Here is a 15739-nt window from a genome sequence, read left to right as displayed (position 1 = left end):
TGTTTCCTCATATGTGGCGAGGATAATTTCACATGGATTGCTTTATATATATAAAAAACTCAACATAACATGGTGCATCACACTCACGCTGCCTTCCAACCCCCTAATCCAGACATCCACGCCATCGCTGACAGAGGTACACACTGCAAACTTCATGTAGGTCATTTATCTCTTTATTTCAATGAAACACTAATGATCTGATCCGAAAATCTTGCAGATCACACTCCCGCTTCGCTGCAGAGCCCGCAGACCCACCGACCATAGAACCGTTCCCACACACGGGCTATGTAAGCTGGTGTGCACTCCTCTGTCAAGCCACAGCACTCACAGGCTGCGAATTCAGAAATAAATCAGAAATTGCTCAGCAGGTAGAGCTCCTACTGAGGAGAAGCCAGGCCAATCTCGGGTGCCTTTTCATTCTCCGGTTTCCTCTCCCCACCCTCTAGGCAACACAGGCACATGTGATCGTTCTTGTTTTCTTTGTACACTGATGACTTTCTCCTCTGAGAAGAAGCAACACTGGGAAACGTGATCCACGAAGGCGCACGGAGCTCCGAATCATTAGATCCCGAAGACCTTCTATGCAATCGGCTGCTACCCAAAATGACTTCGGTGGGGAGAATCGGCTGGTCATCGTAGGGCGTCCCCATGAGCAACGCCAGTGCTCGTTCGAGCTCTGTCGTCACTTTGTCCATGGAGGGGCACTCCTTGCCGCACATTCTGACACACCGACAGGACACGTGGGCTATTTTGTACAACACCTTGTAGTTCAGGGGCGGCTCCAATGTGGGATCATTGTCTCGCAAATGAAGCAGTGGTGGAGTTGCTGTAATCAGTCTCCAAGTGGGAGATTGTTGGGTGTGGAGCCTGATTATCTTTTGTATTCAAAGGTTTCAGCTAGATGTATACCCCAGGAAGAATATACACCTGTCCACGTGGGGGGAACTTGTCCCCCCCGTGGGGGTAAATCCCCCTTGGTGGGGGGGTCCAAGGGCCAGGGGTCCCTCGCCGGGGGTTCAGGGGTAGCGCCCGCGAAGCTAAAAAAGGATAGATGTAAAATTGCCTTGTAAAAGTCTAGCAATTTCTAGTCAATCTGGGTCGTTCATTAGGCGGATGATCTGACGGTAGAAGTTATGTTTAATTTAGGGTTTTTTTTCCTAGAAGGTAACCCCTCACAATATATGAGGGAATTGTATTGCATCTATATAGATCTGTATTCTGAGTGAGGAAGAGAGAGGAGATTGAGAGCGAAGAGGGTGTTACAGTGGATTTGCTATAGGTTGTATCTGTTCAGTTTGCTGGATAATATATTAAAAGAAGGATTGGTTGTTTCTTCGTGGATGTAGCCCAAACTCGGTGAACCACGGATATTTATGTCTCTCTTATTTTATGTGTTTTCTGTGTTAATATTTCTGCAATATTTTATGTGTTCCATTGCTCCATAATATATAATTTTGCTAACAACTGGTATCAGATCCGAATGTCTATTTGGCTGATAAACTCGCAAGAGAGAAGGGTTCCTGGTTCGAGTGGGAGCAATGGTAGAAGATGGTAGGTTTAGAGTCAAAAAATTCAACGGCCAAAACTACCATCTGTGGAATATGCAGATGCAAGATTATCTGTATCAGAGAGATATGTACCTACCATTGAGCGGAAAGACAAAGAAGCCGACAAGTATGACAGACACAGAATGGGATATTCTCGACAGAAAGGCACTTGGAACAATACAACTGTGGCTAGTGGTGTCGGTAGCATTTAATATTTCAAAAGAAATGACAACACAGGGCTTAATGTCGGCATTGGCCAAACTATATGAAAAACCCTCGGCCTCAAATAAGGTATTTCTTATGAAGAATTTATTTAATATGAAGATGTCAGAAGGTGGATCTGTTGCAGATCATTTAAATGATTTTAATACAGTTACAAGTTAGTTAAGTTCTATAGGGGTAAATTTTGATGTTGAAGTTAGGGCTTTGTTATTTATGTGCTCATTGCTCGAAAGTTGGAATGGTTTAGTTATGGCCATTAGTAACTCTATCTATGGATCTAGTACTTTAAAGTTTGATGATGTTGTCGGTGCAATCCTTAGCGAGGAAATGCGACGGAAAAGCTCTCGTGAGACATCAGGTAATGCTTTGACTGCAGAGACTAGGGGAAGAAAAATGGAAAGAGGAAAGAGCTCCGGATATCGCAGTAAGTCAAGAAAAGGCAGATCCAAGTCCAGATCAGAGATAGTGTGCTGGAAATGTGGGAAGAAAGGGCACCTGAAGAAAGACTACAAGTCTCAGAAGGGAAAAGAAGGAGATGCGCAACAAGAAACTAATCATGAATCGAATGTAACAGTTGATGTGTTGCAAGATGATTTAGTTCTTTCATTAGAAAATATTATTGATGCCTGGGTGATAGATTCAAGGACCCCATTCCATTGCACACCTCATAAGAAACATTTTCATGATTATGTTCAAGGAGATTTTGGAAAGGTTCGATTGACTGATAATAAACCCTGTAAAATCGTTGGAATGGATACAGTTTTCATAAAACAGTAAAATGGAAATCAGTGGGTATTGAAGAAGGTAAGGCATGTTCCAGATCTGAAGAAAAATCTGATTTAAACAAACTGTGGGGAGGTGAAGGTTACGTAACTACTCTCACAGATAAAACCTGGAAGGACACTAAAGGATCTCTGGTAATAGCGAAAGGAGGAAAGGTTGGTACATTGTATTTTTGCAATGGCATTTCTAATTCTGTTAATTCTTTAACCTCTACAAGAGAAGATACGGCATTGTGGCATCATAGGCTCGGGCACATGAGTGAGAAGGGGATGCAGATTCTTCACTCAAGAAATTTGTTGCCAGGTTTGAAGCATGTTGATTTAAAATTCTTTGAGAATTGTGTTTGTGGAAGACAGAATCAGAGTACGTTGCTGCTACAGAGGCTAGTAAAGAAATGATTTGGTTACAAAGGTTTCTGGATGAATTGGGTAAGAAGCAGGAGTTGGGGAGGTTACACAGTGACAGCCAAAGTGCCATACATCTTGCAGAGAACTGTACATTTCATTCCAAGACTAAACATATACAGCTCAAGTACCATTTCATAAGGTCAACATTGGAAGATGGACAATTGAACCTGGAAAAGATACACACTAGCTAGAATCCTGCAGATATGCTAACAAAAGTTGTAACCAGGGAGAAGCTGAGAATCTACTCGGTTTCAATCAGTCTTCAAGTATGATGAAGAAGATGAGAAATAAACAGGTCCAAAGTGGAGTCATTGTCTATCAAATGAAGCAGCGATGGAGTTGCAATAATCAGTCTCCAAGTGGGAGATTGTTGGGTGTGGAGCCTGATTATCTTCTGTATTCAAAGGTCTCAGCTAGATGTATATCCCAGGAAGACTGTACACCCCTCCACGCGGGGGGATGCTGGGGGGACTTGTCCCCCCCGCGGAGGTCCGGGGGGGTAGATCCCCCCTGCTAGGGGGTTCGAGGGCCATCCGTACCCCGGTGGGGGTTTGGAGGTAGCACCCCCGAAGCTAAAAAAAATAGATGGAAAATTCACTTGTAAAAGTCTAGTAATTTCTAGTCAATTTGGGCCGTTCATTATATGGATGATCTGATGGTAGAAGTTATGTTCAATTTAGGGTTTTTTACCTAGAAGGAAACCCCTCACTATATATGAGGGAATTGTATTGCATCTATATAGATATGTATTTTGAGTGAGGAATAGAGAGGAGATTGAGAGCGAAGAGGGTGTTACAGCGGATCTGCTGTAGGTTGTATCTCTTCAGTTTGTTGGATAATATAATAAAAGAAGTATTGGTTGTTTCTCCATCGACGTAGCCCAAACTGGGTGAACCACCTATATATGTGTCTCTCTTTTTTTATGCGTTTTCTGTGATGTTTTTTGGGAGGTTTTTAAGTTATTTTTTTTTATTAAAGAAAGAAAAGGATTTTATTCGCAAGAATATTTAGGGCTTTGTAAAGTCTGTCTGTCTATAAAATAATTTGGTTTTTTTTCAAGCATGACTACGTTTTTGGTGAATATTGTGCCTTATGGGGGCACATGTTGATAATTATATGTTCTTTCAGGGGCGATATGGAAGATAGGCTCATGCAATTAGGAAAGAAACTATAAAACAGACGAGAGACCGCAATCATGGGCCGCAAAGCGCGACTGAAGAAGTCTAAGAAAAGGAATAAAAAATAAGAGACATAGATTGTTCTCGTGTTTATAAATGTGCATGCCAAAACTGAGGTACTAACAAGTATAGTAGAAGAGACATACTTACCACCTGCTATTTTTACAGGTAAATATTTTGATCATTGGTTTATAATGATGCTAACATTTCTTCGAGCTAAAGATTTAATTCAATACCAGTCTAATAACCCATATGATGAAGTATGCAATGCTTCAGCATTGAGTTTTATAAAATAGACATTGGATGAGAAGTGTTTTTGGAAGGTAGAAAAAGCTACAACTTCCAAGGAAGCATGGAAGATCTTGGAAGAAGAGTTTGAAACAATGGAGAGTGACATGCAACATAAGGTTATGTCACAAGAAAAAAAGTCAGTTGCAGATATGAGAGTAGATTAGAAAGACTCTGAGAGGAAAACAAAGCTTCGAGAATCCCACTCAAAAGTGGATGATGGTTGTAAAGACCATAAAATTGAAACCAATTATGCAACCATGCATATGGATGAGTAAGATGCAACAAATATTGCAGAGAGAGAAGTAAGAGCCTCTGTGTGTGAAGTAGATCAAGAGCATATAAATGCTTAAGGAATACACTATAACATGGATGATGTAGATGATGGTGAATCCCACTATGATGAGACACATGTGGATTATGAATGCAAATTTTTATGTTAATTAGTGCAACCAACCACAGTTGATGAATTTGGTGAAGTAGAAATTGTCAATGAAATTTACGATGAGCATATTCTTACTCGGATATCCCATGATAGTGTGGATGAACATTATGTTGATGACATGCATGGTTTAGTTTTGAAACAATGATTGATTGTGGAAATATGGTAAGCGTAATGTTTGATGAAACAATGAAGGTTTAAGTTGTCATTGTAGTAGTAAGACGTGAAGTAGTTGGAACTGCTCATGAAGCAATATGTCTAGTAGCAGTTTATGATCAACAACAAGATAAAGTGATTGAAGAGCTTTTTATGAGAATATCCTCTAACAGCGTAACAGTGGAAGACAACCTCCATGTAGTTGAAAAGAGGGCAACTGTAGAGCAGAAATATCTCACTCAGGAGAACCATATTAAATATGTTTTTAAAATTGTTTTTGAATATGCAAGTGTTCAAAATAACACGGGAGAAGAAGTTGAAAGAAAGGTTGTTAATAAATTTGATGCAGATTTGAATATCACTAAAGAATGGATTCGAAAACCAATAGAAAAAATTGATGCGATTCTTAAAGCAGAAGTACCTGATGGTGAAAGTGAAAATAATGATATGAAAGGAAAATATGAATGTATTGAAACCATTTTTCAGCAATGGATTCAAGAAGAGATAAGTTTTTTCTATCAAGAATTATGGAAGAAAGCAAGTCAGGAATATGAAGTGCAAGAAGCAGAGAAAATAAGACAGTTTGAAGATGCAATGTTGTGGTAGCAGTCCATGATTGAACAAATACTTGAAGAGGAATATGTAGTAGACAAGATCAAATTGTGTTTGAGCACAAATTCAAGAAAAGTCAAAGAAAAATTGCAGTGAAAACAAGTAAAGGAATATGGAGCCTACAATAAGAAAGCGCAACAGATAATAAAGCAATTTCAAGGATTTAAACTTTGGAAGAAGAGAAAAACAAAATGAAAATTTGTGAAAGTCTTGAGTCATTGTAAGCCTAGTTGAGACATAGACAAGTTGGCATGTTTGAGTGATATTTGAGTCAATTTCTATTGTAAACCTAGCAGGCATAGTTGAGTCATGTTTGATTTATGTTGAGTCATACGGTCATAATTAAGGTGGAGTGTTAGACACTGTGTTTACTGCCTCATGAGTTGTTGGCCAAAATTAGAGAATCGGTTAACTGAGTGTTGAGCATTGAGTTAATTAGAGTGATGGATGAAGATTTAAGTGTAGTTCATATTTAGAGTGTGAGTTAACTCAGTTAAGTGTGTGTGAATGTTAAGTTATTATAGGAAAGTCACTACTTGGAAAAGGTTAAGTACCCTTCACCAAATTCATTTTAATAATCAATTTTTGTGTGATCAATAGAAGAGCAACATCTTGTTTGTTTTATGTGTGAATTTGCGTTTAATCTCTTCTATCATTCCAACAATTTTGACTCAACAATAGACTAGGTAAGAGTAAATATATTAAATTTTATTGAGTTTTATTTTCTTCATTCTTTCCTCAGTTCTTGTCTTTTGATATTCAAGTTATTTTATTTGCTTTTGTTCAAAAATTCAGGTTATAAAAGGGAAATCTTGTGATGAGGAAGAGAAATTCCTTCTAGCTTCTTTATTACAATCCCCATTTATCACTCTTCACATGTCATTTAAGTTAATCATTTCATTCGTGGTCATTTTTATATTTTATGTAGGATTTTCATATTTTTAGCATAGTTTTTAATTCACACTTTTCCTCTATATTGTGCAGGCATCCAACATTAAAATTGTGTCATTCTATTATTTTGTTGATATCATTCCTCTTATTATGGTAATATTATCTGATTCCCTTTGACCTTCTACATTTTTCTCCATTTACATTTCAGGTTTTAGTCATCTATTGGCCTAGGGTTTGAGGGTTATAACCCTAGAATTTCACCATCATACTGTAGTGTAGTAATCATCCATCGCAATGTTTATCAATGCATGAAAGCCTTTTAGATTCATATCGTTCTTTGGGTTTTTTTAATTTTATTTTGCAATCTAGTAAGCTCAGGCATTTACGAACTATACTAATAGTGTATTCTTGTGATATCTTTCATATGGAGCATGCTAAACTATTAATAATTCATTTATAATGTATATTTTATCTCTTCTATTTATTATTTGAAAAAAGTGATGATTTTAAATGCAACAAACATTACATTTCCCTTTGACTAGGATTTTGTCTCAACCCTGTCATAGGCATACTATATGAATGGAGAAAATAAGTGTGATTGTATTCCATATTTGGGGATTTTTATTCATATGCAAAACTAAGGTTGACTTTCCTTATCACAATTCGACTGCACTCACTTATGACTCTTTGCCAAGAATCTGCTTATAAAATTCTTGTCTAGTGCCCATCGACAGATAATGCAATGCTAATGTTTTTTAGACTTGTTATCCTCTTCTGTAAGAGGTTGTTAAGTTTTTCATAGGAAATATGCCCTCTAGTTAGTGTAGAGATTACTCAAGGCTAAGAGCTTGTGTACATAATTATTTTCTTGAATGAATGAGTCCATTTTGACTCCATTCTTATATGCGTATTTATCGGACATGATACAAATATCACTTTTCTATTGGGCTGAAATATATAGTGTCTATGCTTATTATCTTTCTCTTCTACACAAAATATACAATACATTGTTGTTTAGTTTTCCTATTACTATACTCATGTGTGATTATTCTGCATTTATTGTAAAATGAAGTGTCAAATTCCACCAAAATCTATTGCATAATTGATAAAGTGTGATTATTCTGCATTTCTCCAAAATGAAGTGTTAAATTCCACTAAAATTTATTACATAGTTTGATATTAGTTTATGCCCATCCGGGTTATTTTTCTCTCGTCTATTGCTTTCTTGTTGGGGCTTGACTCAGGTTCAGAGGTGATTTAGCCAAACAAATCTTGGTACTACTGGCCCTTTGGCAACATTCCACGGAGCGCAGACTGCGGTCTCACTTCAAGTAGTATGGGAGGGTGTAAGAACTGCATTTCGCACCCTGGAGATGTATGATGAGTTCAAGTGGTCCACAGTTTGACACTGTGCACACATCACTACACGCACTTACCCATTCTTCATAGCCTAAGATGTTGCCATCGCGCAACACTACTCAGGCCCGAACGTTGTTATTACCCAAGTCCTTACTAATATTCCACCGTTAATTGATTAACTTATCTTACTTGGATGTGTAAAGTATACTTAGCAATATAAATCATTCATACAAGTGCGCACAATAGATAAACATGATATTTTCAATTGATATCAAACATGCAATAACTCAAGAACATATACACATAAGTTGGATAAAAATTCTTTTATTATTCTCTTCTATGGTTACAGACTTGACTTCGCCCTGTGCACTCATCTACAGGGGTCCACGCACTCAGTTGCGGACAACTAGGCCTCTGCGCACTCAGCTGCAGAGCCTTCTCCTACTATATGACCCAAAGACACACTTAAATACTGACTAATTAATCCCTTGGACTAGTTCCTATTTCATACTTGGTTCTTTCTTACACTTAAAGCCTCACTCTATTTATACAATCTGATGGTCGACAGACCATGGGTGGGCTGACATTACATTACAAACTAGGGTGGACAACCCTATGACACTAACATACTTCCACACCCGTAATTCGCGGGGCTTTACAACATTATTTGGTAAAGACATGGGCTTTGAGCCCCAAAACATGCTTCGGGGGGGATTCCATGCCCAACAGGCCCACAACACAAACATCATGACTCACCCTTGAGTCAATCTGTCGGTGCAGCGATCTTCGCACAGAGTTCCTCCAATTATCCTCGAACTGGGCTAATGTCGACAACACAATAAGGCACTGTTTGCTGAATCTGTTGGATCTTTTGTTCTGAGACTTCCATGTTTGAATTGTTTCCCTACATCTGTACCGTCATCTACTACATATTTTTATAGTCTCACGCCTTTTTCCGGCTCCTTGGAGTGTGAAGACTGTGCTTCAGCTAGCTAGTTAGGTGGTCACACCACCCATGTGGGGCTCCATCCCCTCCTCCACCATGGCTCACAGAGAATCCCCACCTTCGATAGTTGTGGTCATTCTCGCGTAGTTTTCTACCTGCAATGCGCTACCTTGGTCACTACGTTTGACAATATGCGGTCCAAGCCAAGGGAGCAGGCTAACTAGTTCACGACGATAATTCTGCAACTTGTCAGTATGATCGTATGCACCTTGCCTTACCACCCTCGATTTTTCAACGAGAAATGCTTCCTTTATTTCATATTCCATCTTCTTGACCTCTTTTCCATCAAAGCACTATTCTCCCTTAGTCGTACCTGGTCCTTTTCAAGTCCACGAAGTCTAATGTTGCCCTGTCAGATTTCTTCCTCAAGTCTTATGTGTTATGTTTCTCGTATTTGTGTGATTCCTTCATTCCGGGTTTCACACACTATCATGTCCGCGGGTTTTGCTATGTGTAGACTAGATTTCGCATGCTCCATATGGATTGTAGCCCCTACTTCATACTTTAGCTCCAGAAGTGCTTGCGCGATCAGGGTTTTGCACATGGTCCTATAAGCCCATAGAACTGTTGGTACGCGCAAGTCCCAGTTAGTGTGTCTCACATGGTGGACCGTGTTCAACACTTCACCCACCTTGTCAAAGGCTTCCCTACGTATAATATTTGGCATGCTTGGTTGTATCATACTTTGTTGTTTGCACCCTCATCATGCCCGCTACTGGATGTTGGTCCTGTTTTCTATCATGAGGAAAGTGTGTGTTCTTGCAGGTTGTGTACCATACACCTGTACCCGTATGGAGAGGTGAACACGCAGGATGTTTCATCCATCATACCCAAATTCCATCTACAGCTGAGACTTTCCAAACCGTATAAGCATCACCTTTCTGAATTCCTGTCAGTTCTCAAAACTGCTTTGATGCACACCCCACCATCTTGCGGGCGTAGCTCACAGTGCCCATTTTAGAGTCTCAAAACGTTGTTATTCTGGCACCTCTCTTTCAAATTTATTCAAGAATTCATCCACCGTTGTCAACCCATCATACATAGGCAAATCCCTTACCTCTCTTGTCACGTAGCGCAGTGATCTTACCATCATGTTGCAATTGAGCGTGGTTACCTCATGTAAACGGTTCTTCCATCATTATATTTCCTCATTTGAATGTGATGTGCAAGAGCTTTCACGCTACCACAAAGTTCTGCCATCCACTGTTGGACTCACCCAGTCCTTCTCCCATGTAGTGATTTTGTAGATACAGTCTAGATTGTCATCTCTCTCATCATCGTGTACTAGCTCTGTGTAGCGTGATCCTTCTGCAGGGTCTAAAGGTACCACTATGCGCAGTGAATTTTTCTCAAAAATAATTTTGCGCTTCTTCAGGTTTATCACTCCATTCATATTAGTGGCCCAATCGATTCCTAGTGGCGTGGGATAGGGATTGTTTTCATCGGTAATCTCTATCACTTCAAAATCTTCAAGCACACTCACACCTTCGATGTCTACCATTATTCCCTGCGATCTTCCCATTAGTAGGATCTTCTGCTGGTTTGCCACTTCTGAATTAATAGGGGACCGTTGCAACGTGGGCCTACCCGTGCACTCCCATGTCTGCTTTGGAAGTACGTTGGCATCTGATTGTAAATCCAAAATCACTTTATCCATTTCATATTCCCTGATTTGCGCAGTCAATCTCATCTCCCTTCCTGCTCGCTTTGTGTGCTTCACGAGCTTCCAACCTACATGTGGTTCTCCTAACCCAACACACCTAGTGATCAATTCTTGCAGTCCCTTCACAACCCTGCTGTCATGCAACAACTTCATGCATGTCTCCATAAAGGTAGTAAGAATTGATGGGTCCATCTCCTATTCTATTTTGTCTTTACTACCTAAAGTGGAGGACTCCGTGAAGCCCTTCCTAGCTTCCATGAGTATCTCCTTTGCACACTCCAAATCGAACATTGGCTCATTTGTAGGAGCCTTGCGAACCCAAGCGCTTTCTTTGGGTTGCTTGTCATCTCCTATCATAATACCACTTCGGAGCATGATGTTTACTTTTGGGTCCTCTTGGCGTGGGTGAGACCTCATCATTTGCAGATTTTGAGTCGGGGGGAGGCTGGAGTATTCCTTTATCGCGCAACCTTCCTATCAGTGTGGGGCAGTCCTCTGTCTCATTATCAAACTTGCTAGAATATAAACATGAGGCTCTCATTAGATTTGTACAATCATGGGCATAATGCCCTGGCCCTTCACAATTGTAACAAATCAGCTGTCTGCGACCCCTTCAAGGTCCCATTCCACCTCGACCTCATCCGCGCCCCTGAAATCTAGTGCGCACCATCCCTGTATTTTGATCAAGGGCTCGTTTTTTGGTCTGAACTCTATAGGCAGGAGTCTGATCCATCATCAGTTCATAACTTCTACAGGTGCATTCATCATGGCTTACTGACCTACATAAATTATAGAACAACTGTTGCGACGTCTACGTATACTTTTGTAATAGGTGATCGTTATCTGTAGTGTGCTACCCTCCTATCTAACAAATCATGCACCATAATGCAGGTGCTATTCTCGGCCCTGCTTGTGCCTCTGGTCTCAATGGCATTGGCCCTCCTCCCACTAGGTAGTTTGTGAAGACTGGACAATGATCCTTGTCATACCCCTGGCCTTTACATTTTATGCACCATACCTCCTCGTGTGCTTCTGTGCGAGTTGTTGTGTCGTGTTTCAAACTCTGAACTTCCAGAAACAATTTTTTCAGTTGTGCATGGATTTGTTGGACTCCCTAGCCAGGATCTTGTATTAGGGTCTCGTGCAGTCTCATTGTAATCTCCAAAGCTTCGGCTTGGGTGGATAACTTTTGATGTGACAACATCATCCTTAGATGTGGCATTAGTAATGCCACAAACCATGCACGGTGCTACCCATGTGTCAAGGTCAAGTTGGCTTCGCGAATCATACCCTTCACTGCTTGACCCAGCTCCCAGGGGGTCTCGCCTGGAAGCATCGCAATCTCCTTGAACTTGATAATCGACTCTGTCTCTGATTTTGACCTGCTAAATTCCCTGTTCAGTGTAGCTTGGATATCCGTAATCCCTACGTTTGGATTGTCATTAGAATTCTTAATGTACCATATTAGTGTGCGATCCTGCAACACACTTAGCAGTTTTGGCTTATTTATGTTGTCATCCATGACTCCTTGTGCTTCCCATATCACCTTTACCATGAGCCATAATTGGTCCTGATCTTATTTCCTTTGAATACCGACAATTTTATTATGCTCACCATATTGAATAGTGGTGGTGGCGGAGGTGGTGTGGGCGGAGATGAGGGTGAAGATGGTGAAACTAGTGGTGGTGTAGGTGGAGGTGGTATGTGTGTAATTTTCCGCCTTATCAAACTGATCGCACTTCTTGGTGGAACTTTCATAAGCTCTTCCTCGCTTTCTCGCCGAGGCGAAATCAAGGGGATATTTTATATCTATGCGCTACCTTTTTTTCTATAGATCCTCCCACTTCGCGTAGCCCCAAACATCAATTTTTTCGTATAACCCACTTTTCACATAGTAGCATTTTAATCCAAGTGTTTAAAGATTTAATGTACTTACCTCGCGTCCTTTGAGGAAGCGTCATTCTGCCTCTTTGTAGCTGACTAAAGTATCTACCGCGAGCTTAGTGATAAACCCTCCTGTAATTCGATTGAACTAATGGTCCACAGTGCCTACAATCTTATCTTCAATGCGTCTAGTTTGTGCACCAACTCTGGAGTCCACACAATCAATTTGTCGAGCCTACACCTTCCTTGACTATCTGCTAGCCTCACAATCCACTCAGAGGGGAAGGATACAAAGAAAATTTCATGGATTTCTGTATATATGTACAGCTCTGACCATTGTTCCTTTGATACTCGCGGATTCCTATTTTTCTGCACCGCGAACTTGTGAATCTTTTTGTCCAACTACTCTTCAATTTCTTTCTTAGTTGGATTCCAGTGGCATGATATCAGACATACCTTATGGAGATCCTGGTCCTGACAACGGAACCATTTGTTGGCTTATTGGCTCCTGACCCAGGTTTAGAGGTGATTTAGCCAAACAAATCCTGGTACTACTTGCCCTTTCGGCAACAGTCCGCACAACATGGACTGAGGTCTCACCCGATGTAGTATGGGAGGGTGCTATAACCAGGTTTCCGCACCCTGGAGATGTCTGCTGAGTTCAAGTGGTCCATAGTTTGACCCTACACACACGTCTCTACGCGCACTTACCCATTCCTCACAGCTTGAGATGCTATCGTTGTACAACCCCACTCGGGGCCCAAACACTATTATTACCCAAGTCCTCACTAATATTCCACCATTAATTGATTAACTTAGCTTACTTGCATGTGTAAAGTATAGTTAGAAATATAAATCATTCATACAAGTGCACGCAATAAATAAACAAGATATTTGCAATTGATATCAAAATGTAATAACTCAAGAACAGATACACAGAATTTGGATAAAACTTGTTTTATTATTCTCTTCTCTGGTTACAGACTCAACTCTGCCCTGCGCACTCAGTTGCAGGGGTCTACGCACTCAGTTGTAGACAACTAGGCCTCTACGCACTCAGCTACAGAGCCTTCTCCTACTCTACGACCCAAAGACACACTTAGATACTTACTACTCAATCCCTTGGACTAGTTCCTATTCAATACTTGGTCCTTTCTTACACTTAGAGCCTTGCTCTATTTATACAACCCCATGGTTCGCGGACCATGGGTGGGCCGACATTACATTACAAACTAGGGCGAACAACCCTATGACATTAACATACTTCCGCGCCCGTAATTCGCAGCGATTTACAACATTGTTAGGTGAAGACATGGGATATTAGCCCCAAAACATGCTTCGGGGGGGATTCCATGCCCAACATCTATTAAATAAATATGCTCCAAGCTATCACCGTACTTATACAGATTTTAATTTAATGAATTATTTTCTTCTAAATTCCTCAATGTTGGTTCATTATTGCCATGCTTATACAAAATTTAATTTAATGAATTATTTTCTTCTAAACTCCTCAACGTTGGTTCTTTCCTTTGCATATGGATATGAGTCTCCCATGTGGGTTTATTGTTCTCATAACAAACATTTTTCAATAGCCCAATGGTCCATAGTAAGCACAATATAACTCTCTACAATTCCCTAATATTAATATATAACATTGATAGTTGAATATATACATACATATCCACTTTCTATGGCATGTCCTTTTTAATGTTCCCAATTGTATTCTATCCTTATTGTATCAATTTATTATAATTTATGCCTCTTGGTTTTCACTTTAAGGTTAAACTTTGTACCAAATTTGTATGGAAATTACTTCAAAAATTTTAGATATGCTTCCTCCGGGATTGAATTCTACCCTTATTGTAGAAATTTATTATAATTTATGCCTCTTGACCTTCACATGAAGGTTATATTTTGTACCAAATTTGTATGTAAATTACTTCAAAAATTTTATATATGCTTCCTCCGTGATCGCTCAGGCAAGGAATTGGCTTGTTACAACAACCTAGAGATGGTGTTTTGATAATGTAAATATTTGGGATATTTTCACATAGATTGAAAAATATATTACTATATAATATTACTATTTAAATAGATTTTAGGAATACATATATATTTCATGTTTCCTTACTTTTACAACATTCATTTCTTTATTTAATTCCATAGATATGAACTATAACTCATATAAGAAGAATAGTGAGATGTATTAATAACTCATATAAGAAGAATGTGAGATGTGTGCACACATGCAATTATATTTTCTATATATTGAATCATTCAATTACTTCATGTATTTATTGAACCACCAAACAAGCTATCACTTGATCTCCATTTGAAGCATACATGCCTCTCACCATCATTGAGAAGCTTTGCAGAATTGACATTTTTTAAGTACCCCAAAGAATTGATGAGATATTGAATATCTCTATGAACAAGTTTCCATCCTAGTAGTATGCACCATAATGGACACTTCTAGTTATATAGGTAACTTTTCTAAGTATAGAGCTTATCCAAAAGATAATTATGCAACTTACTTTTCTTCAACCACATATACACACATTCATAAAAACTATAACTGATACTTATTTTAGAAAAGCATTAGAGGCTTTGTATTGAATTCATTATCACTGTCATAATTTGAGAAGTCTTGAAGGTTGACTTCTTACAATTATTCAATAGTAGTTATGTTAGCTGATTCCTTTAAATTTCCATTTAAAAGATCTTTGGCATAAGTTTTACAATTGAAGGTTGTATGTCCATATTTTTGACAGTAAAAACATTCTACTGAATTCTTGTTTTTATTAATTCTTCCCTTTGATAATAATGCCATCCCATCATGTGAGTTGTCATCTGTGTTACTTGATTTGATCCTCTGATCTTCTGCTAACAGTGTTGCAATCATTTCATCTAATGATAGAGAGGAAAAATGACTTAACGTGAAAATAACATTATCATAATTAGAAGGTAAGCTATTTAAAAAGATAGCCTTTGCATCTTCTTCTTCAGTTTTTACCTCCATTTCCTACCCCTCCCTTATGAGTCATCTTAGATCATTTATATGTGTAGAAAATGATACCCCATTATACATTTTCAATTTAAATGACTCTAATTTCAAAGCAAATTTTGCATTCACGACCTTTTAGCCAAATATCTTGCTTAACTATTCCCATATTTGTGGAGAGAACTTTCCTGATTCTATCTTTCTTAAGTGTTCCCATATTTGTGAAGAGGAATTTCCTAAGTCTATTATGTCACATACCCCCATCGCACAATGCCACCAAACTACCTACTGTGCTCCACT

The sequence above is a fragment of the Pinus tabuliformis genome, chromosome 8 (assembly GCF_031772625.1).
Source record: "Pinus tabuliformis cultivar Carrire ecotype Pingquan chromosome 8, CPIR1, whole genome shotgun sequence".
In the NCBI taxonomy this organism is placed as follows: Eukaryota; Viridiplantae; Streptophyta; class Pinopsida; order Pinales; family Pinaceae; genus Pinus; species Pinus tabuliformis.
The sequence above is the reverse complement of the archived record's forward strand: the minus strand, read 5'-3'. Positions refer to the sequence as shown.